The sequence below is a fragment of the Podarcis raffonei genome, chromosome 3 (genome assembly GCF_027172205.1).
Source record: "Podarcis raffonei isolate rPodRaf1 chromosome 3, rPodRaf1.pri, whole genome shotgun sequence".
Lineage (NCBI taxonomy): Eukaryota > Metazoa > Chordata > Lepidosauria > Squamata > Lacertidae > Podarcis > Podarcis raffonei.
In genome coordinates, this window is record NC_070604.1 from 85193518 (window position 1) to 85201588 (window position 8071).

Genomic DNA, 8071 nt, shown 5'->3' on the forward strand with positions numbered 1-8071 from the left:
TAAAGGAACCACGTTGGGGGAGAAAAAACCCCTGGGCCTGAAAGGAGGAGGAGTGGACGGTGTGGGAGAAGGGACAAACTACTTCAAGAGACGGGCGTTTCCGCTTTGTGAAACTACACGAACCAGCATGCAATGGTTCACCTTTCGCTACTCTCTGAGCGTTTATGGAAGCTGCACTGAAGGAGCAAATATCGGCGCCCTCGTGAGAAATGGAATCTCTTCTAGTTATTGAGGATTGCTGAAGCATAATTAAAATAGTATAGAGTGGCGGCCAACAATAGCTATTGCAAATTACCAATTTCAGCCCCGAAAAGTGGTAATTTTGCAGTAGCTATTACCACTTTTGCAAACTGAGGAATAAAAGTATGACACAGGGTCTTCTCAGGAGCACAAAAAGTAGATGAGCAGGTTAAACTGTTCCAGGACTGTACCACTTCAGATTGCAGGTGTGATAATCAGGAAAGAGAGGAAGACCTTGCCCACTGACCTTCCTAGCGCAGTGCTGCTGTGTCCACTCAGAAATAAGCCACGCTGCCTTCTAGCAGTCTTATTCCCAGGTAAGCAAGCATAGGATTCCAGCCTGCCTAAGCCTTCCATTTATAGCCAGCCAACCTGTAGGATGGTGAAAGAAGAGACGGCAAGGCCCGTTTCCATCCACTGTAGTTTATTTTTCTTTTGCTAGTCACACATCTTATGAAAACAGGGTTGCAATAGAGATCAAGGTTAAGGAGAACAGATAGCCATTTCTTTAACATGCAAAGAGGGAACCTGTGACTTTTCAGATGTTGGACTCCCCAGCCAGCTAAGGCAAAGGTCAGGGATGATGGGAGTCCCAACAACCAGTCTTTGCTCCATGTTAGATTCTATGTGTGAATCCCACCCCCGAATTAATTCAACCTACCTCAAAGGGTTGTTGTGAGGATAGGTGAAGAACCATGTACACCACCATGAACTCCTTGGAGCAAAGTCAGGCTATAACTGTAAAATATATCTGCCTTTCATAGTCCAGTAGCAATTTTAGTGCTTTATTTCTTAGCACTATTACTCCCTGCCCCCACCATTGATGACCACTTTCTCTCATTCTACCAGTTTCGCCCATCTTCCTCCTGTCATGGTTTATAAAGTGAGAACTGTCAAATGATAATTGTTTTATGTGAGTTTTTCTAAATAACATAGGCAGAGGTGTATGAATACTTCGTTTTGTTTATGGCAAGAAAACTGTCTCTGCAAGGAAAAATGGGGTTTGCCCAGCAGTGCTTCTTAGTGGATCAAAGGGTTGATCCCAGGTAAGAAAGCAGCTACAGCAGAAACGAGGCAACCAAAAGCTCTCAATGCTACTGTCAAGGGTGTTCTTTAGGAAAGGGCAAATCCTATCTAGTTGGGCCCTGAGAGACTGGCTGAAAAGGTGCTTCATGGTTTATGTTTGAAAAGGAACCAGTAAGTTCACAAATGTTCTAAGATAAACTGTAAAATGCCACTTTGAGCTCAAACAAAATATGCTACAAATAATTTACATGCTTGAGACACATCTTGGGTGAAAAGATATAGTGGGCAAAGAATTTATAGCCCTGAAGAACTGGCCTGCTCCAAAGGCTTTATGCAAAATACAAACCGTTGAGGTGGCAGTGCAGCAAATTTTCTGGACAATACAGTAAATCTACCACATTCACACCAGAGAGACTTAAACAACCAAGTGATCTAGATATAATTTGACATTGAACCAGAAGACCTCAGGTTTATATGGCTGCAGTTGGCCATCCCAAAATGCAGAATGGTGCCACTTGCAGAGGTACTGCCTTGCCATATTTTCAGATTTAGAGTGTGGAAGATAACTTTTTCCAAGATCTGTTAAATTGGCTAGCAGAATCAGAACCTCTTCTTTGGCAAGATGTCATTCTGGAGCAATCAAAGTGCTGGTGAGAGGCTGTTGGAAGGCGACTTTCCCAGCTCTCCAAGAAGCCTCTTTTGAGTGATCCTCCTGAATAGGAAAAAGAATCACCAAAAAAATAGACATCCTGCTCACAGGAGGTGCTTCTGCCTGCTTTTTAAACATCCACAACTTTCCACGAACCATTCTTCACCCATTCAGGAGCGTTTCCCAACCCTCAGAATGTTTTTTGAGGAACTTGGAAAACTGCTGGGATCAAGAGAAGTTGGGGAAGTCATAATCTAAGAAAAAAGCCCTGCTGGCTCAGACCAAAGGCCCATGTAATCTAGCATTTTGTGGGCAAGCTTATACCTGCATGAATATCCCACTTTTAGCTGCATTCATTTCCTGAAACATAATTGTGTTGTAGGAGATTCATGATATACTGCCCCCCTACCCTGGCTGGATCACACCAAATGCCTATCCAGCATTCTGTTTAGTAGCCAGCCTATGGGAAGCCCACAAGCAACAGCATGCACCCTTCTCTCCTACTCATGCTTCCCAGCGATTCATTTTCAGAAGCATCAGACTAGATACAATGGCAGTGAATTCCATTGTTAAACTAAATGCTGTTTGAAGTACTTCCTTTTGTCTGTCCTGAAGCTCTCACCATTCAACTTTAATGGTTGATCCCAGAGTCTAGTATTATGGGAAACCTATCCACGTTTTCTCCAGCACCATGCATGACATGCTTCGGCAGCCCCATGCTTCCCTGGATCCAAGCATCATTTTTAAAACAACTGCTAGTCAGGCTGCATGAAATAGTGACTGGAAGCACTGTATCCATCAGGTCCTGGTTTAACATTTGGATTTTTAATCAGTTTTCACATTGAGATAAGGAATAAGACACTTGCTGCTTTGCACTGAAATAAGGTTAATTATGTAGTTCAGGGCTGGGGGGGGGGGAATTGCTCTCCAGAAGTTGCTGAACTACCACTCCCATAATCTCTTATACAAACATTGGCCATGTTGGCCAGGACTGATGTAAGTTGGAGTCCAACATTTGGGGCTGCAGGTACCCCACACTGATGTAGTTACTAAAATAATGTCATAGTGTAAAAAGAAAACCCAGACACCAGAGTAATTTTACAATAAGCATTTTAATGTATTTGTTTAAAATACAGTGATTTGACACATTTCACTGATGATACCAGAAATTTTATAATAACAGGTAACTACGAATAATTAACCTTCATTTTTGTTATCTACCTCTTTTTCTTTTACATTATGAAGCTCACCTGAAATATTCCACTCCAGTAAACCTTCAGGATAGGAAGAACTGGGCAGGAAAACTCCCCCCAACCAAGAAAAAAAAAGGAACACAGTTCATGCAAATAAATACCAACCTTGTTATTGTTAGATCTGTTCAAATATTCTCAGGAAGTATCAGAATTGCTCAAATAAACTAGAAATAAAGGGTGGTCATCAAGAGTGAACACTTTACATATTTATCAAATCATTGCTTTTTGCCCTGTCATTACCCTCGTTTTATTTTGTCTGTGCTAGAGGCTCCTGCTGTGCAACCCTCCCCAAGGCTTCTCTAGAATGGAATGCCAAGGTCTCTTGCAAAAGTACTGGCTGGTCACAACATAAAAATTACTCTGCTCCCGAGGCCTGAAATGCATACAGGATTGCCCTGTTGCCATACTTTTAAAAACAGCATCTTGGAAGTTACTTAAAATACTTTTCCCCCACCCCCCATTCTAATATTGCCAGGTATTTTGGCAACTAGTCTTATTTCTGTTCCACTAACCTATGTTCAGCTGCTGACTTTTCAACTACCGGTAAATGTTAAAAAAGATTCAGAGGACTTCCTCCCAGTGTTAAAGCTAAAAACTTGAGAATTAGCATTGTGCTTTGCTCGTTCCGATGGTGTTGGATTTTTTTTGTGTGCTGGAGTGGAGGGAAAAGATAACTTTAATGCATGGAAACTGCCAGTAGCTTCTCCAGGTATATTATTTTTTAAAAGTTGGAGTGAGGGTGGAGATGCAAAATCCCTATCCATATAAGAATGCAAGCCCCGCCCCTAACTTTTAAAAATTGTAAATGTCAGACACCAGCAGGAGGAAGAATGTGTTGTTCTTTAAGTGCTCTCAAGAGACACTAATCAGGGGGTAGTCAATGCAGTGCCCTCCAAATGTTGTTTACAGCTACCATCACTCCTAAGTACAGGCCATGCTGGCTGAGAGCTACAGTTCAAAACACCTGGAAAGCACTACATTGGACCTCCATGCAGTAACCAACAGGCTCCCCTGCAATTAGGGCAGTGAGGGAGGGGAAGGCACACTAATTCAGCAGCTAACGGGCAAGATCCCAGGAACGATTCAACAAGTTGCGAAACGTCATCAGGATCTGACGCAAATCACTATGACTGCATATGCACCATACATTTAAAGCACACACCTGAAGAATCGTAAGAACAGTAGTTTGAAAAGAGTGCTGGGAATTGTAGCTCCATGAGGTGCAAACTACAGTTCCAAGGGTGGGTGGGTGGGTGGGTGTGCTCGAAATGGTTTGTGTACACAAGTCTAAATCACTCTAATGTGATAAACAACCCCATGTCTAGGAAGACTTAGAATGATATCCAACGTTAGTCATACTCAAGACTCACTGGAAAAAATGAATTAACATAGCTTGTTTGCACTTTAACTACCTGTACTTTTTAATCTAAGGACTCAGCTATACAGATGCAAATAAAACACAATGTGTTTTAAGTGCAATATACAATGTTACACTAGATAGCGATAGTGAGCCTTATGCTAAATTCAACGTATTTTTTTAAAAAAAAAATTAAAAAAGCATTTTCAGAACGATTTTTATATTTGTGTAGATTCCACCTAAGTGCCCTGAAATGTATCCATACAAATATTTATTTGCCCCCAAGTATTTAAAATTTAATTCTCAAATCTAAGCAAATGCTTGGTGTTAGTAAAGTGGCCGATGAGCACTTAAATCAAATGTAGCAACACACTAATGCACATGTATTATGCAATCACATTCTATGAGAATCCTCTTATTCAGATTAGAATAAGAAATGTGCCAGAGAACAATACCCACAATATTCAAGAGGCTACTTATATCCCTCAATGCAACTATGCCAATGTCTCCCCAACTAACAGGAAGAATCCCAGATCCGTAACAAAAAAGACAACACTGTAGATGCATGCATGTGTTAATAACCTGAAACAATTCATTCTGAAAATCTAGAACTTAATTCAGCTTGCATAAACTTTAAACATTAACCTTCACTGAAGTTGCAGAAAACCACCTCAATGATCTTTGTTTACTACGGTAGCTGGTGACCACAGATATATTTCCTAGTGCTTACAAGAAAATTAAATTGTATTTGACAAGAGAAGTCAACATGTGTCACACCTGTACACAACCAGCTGTCCTGTATACTACACCATTTCTACCCCTATTTCTAGGACCAGAAAAAAGCTTTTCCTGAAACTTCCAGCATTTGGCTTCATTGGATGGTCAAAATTATAGAATTATAGAGTTATTCTTCCTACCATACATGATGTTCTACATCCTTATCATCACTTCTTGGCTTTTTGGGTAAGATCAAGTGTACTCACCTCTTTTCTAAAATAAAGAGCCTGAATGTTGTTAACCTTTCCTTATGCACTTGTTGTTCCAGTCCCTTGATCCAATTTGGTTGCCTTTTTCTGAACCTTTTCCAACTTGAGGTGACCAAAACTGCCCACAGTATTTCAAGTGTGGTCTCACCAGATATGTATAACATTATATTGACAGTTTTAAAGATCCTGAACGTGGACATCACTTTTGCCATTTGGTTCACGCTTATCCTCTATGTGTCTCATTCCTGGCCAGTCACTGAAAATTCAGGTCCCACTAGCATATATATAGTACTTAAAAGTATGATCTCTCTGCACCTTACTTTGAATTGCATTTGCCATCTTACTGCCCATTCACCCGGTTTGGAGATCCTTTTGGAACTGCCTGCAATTCTTTTTAGCCACATTGAACAATTTGCTATCAGCGGCAAACTTGGCTACCTCCCTGATCAACCCAAACTCTAGATCATTAATGAATACATTAAGAAGCACAGGTCCCATACTGATCCTTTGGAGTCCTCCATTGGGAGAACTGTCCATTTACTCTTACTCTGTGCTTCTTGCTACTTAACCAATTCCTGATCCATAAGAGGACCTCTCATTTCATGTCTGTTACGCTTACTCAGGAGTCTTTGGTGAGTTACTTTATCAAAAGCTTTTTAGAAGTTTTAAGTACACAGTATCAACCGGGTCACCTCAACCAATATGCTTGTTGACACTCTCAGAGAACTCTAGAATGTTGAGACAGGACTTACCCTTGCAGAAGTCATGCTGGTTTCGTTTCAACAACTCTTGTACTTTTATATACCTCACAATTCTATCTTTAATAATGCTTTCCATCAATTTTCCTGGAACAGATATTAAGCTAACTGACCTGTTATTTCCCACATCCCTCCCACTGCCAAAAAAAAAAGTTGGCTACTTTATAATCCTCAGTGTGTGTCTGATCTTAGGAACTATTTTTTTAAAAAAAGATCAGCAATTTCACATTTGAAATCTTTTAAGAAATGCCAGGTGGGTGCCACCCAGACCCTGTGATTAGTTAATTTTTGTTAACTTGTCAGCACAATTTGTTTCCGTTTTACCATATTGTCAATTCATGTGCATAGGCAAACTCTTACCATCTTGCTATTCAGTATCGTTTTGTACTGTAATGCAATTTTCACACTGGACTGTCTGAACTAAAAGAACTTCTCTCAACATGAACTAACATCAATTAAGTTACCCGTTACATTTTTAAACTATAATTCTATCAGTAAAATGAAGGCATTTAGAATTAAAAAAAAAGGTTTTTCCCCATTCCTTTTGGAGCATTCTTATACATGAAGTAGGAGTTTCAATCCAAGTTTGTGAGGGGAAAAGCATAGTCATGGTAGGTAATATGGATAAGAAAATAACAAGATTGTGGTGTAATGCAGGGATGGCCAATGTGGTACACCTTCCAGATACTGTTGGACTAAAACTCCCATCAGCCCCAGAAAGCATGGCTTTTGGCCAGGGATTATGGGAACTGTAACCCAACATCTGGAAGACATTGGATAACACCAGTGTGGAAGAGATACCTCCTCAGCTCTGAAGCTCATTGGGTAGCCTTAATCTAGTCACCATTTCTTAGCTCAATATACCTCATAGAACTGTTGATTATTATAAAATGGACAGAAGAGAGAGCCTGTAACTCCTTGAAGGAAGGATAAAATTGGAAGAAATATCAGATGAAACCAGTGTTTATTGGATTTCACTGGAATAAGTTATGAGAGGCAGAAAATGTTTATTAAACTTACTTCTTTGATCAAAACCACGAATCCACAGGTGTGTGCAGCTGCAACAGCAGTGTGACCTCTACTGCACCTGTTGATATTCCAAGCAAAGTAAGAAGCATGTCTTTGCTGCCCCACCACCTGAAATCCTGTTCATATATACTATCAAGAAGAGTACAGAACTGTAGCAGCAGAGTTGGCTTCCGAGTTGTCAGTAACCTATGGATACAGACAAGCAAAGCAACCACAATCCCACCTCTTCCTTTATGCTATCTTGCTTCTGATATTGGTAATGGTGGTTGCTAGCAGCAATTCCTACTTTTGTACCTGTGTAATGTTCCGGGTCAGCACAGAAGTGCGAGTGCAACAGTGTAGGCTGAACAACTGACAGCACAAGTTAATTGTATCTCCACCATAAATACTTATTTACTTAATTCAACTGCATTTTTAATTAGCATAAACCCTTTTTTGTTTTTTAACAGTTCACTCATATCCCACTTTACAACACTAACTTTATTTGTGGACCCTGGGCCTGGATCTTTTAAAACATAATGGGGGGAAAAACCAAAAGTTTTCAAAGCATTTTTACCATACTGTTTTCTTTTAAAATTGAAAGAGCGTAAGTTACACACCATGTTTAACCTGCTGAATATTTAAAGTTTTCTCATAATGCTGCATAATTCATGGCTTGATTTAATTTCCAGTGTGGTGAAAATGGGAAAATAACTGAAGAACCAGTTGTCTGAATGTTCACAAAAAACAACATGTAGAACCACTTATTTAAAGAACAAAGGGGAAAATGGCAA

At 40.1% G+C, this 8071-nt stretch overlaps 1 long non-coding RNA gene across 1 annotated transcript; it reads left to right on the forward strand.

Moving 5' to 3' along the window:
- The first annotated feature begins 506 nt into the window (after positions 1–506).
- LOC128410954 (uncharacterized) lies at positions 507–3228 on the forward strand. Its single transcript, XR_008329648.1, has 2 exons — positions 507–557; positions 3161–3228. It is a non-coding gene; the product is annotated as an uncharacterized LOC128410954 (long non-coding RNA).
- The last annotated feature ends 4843 nt before the right edge of the window (positions 3229–8071 follow it).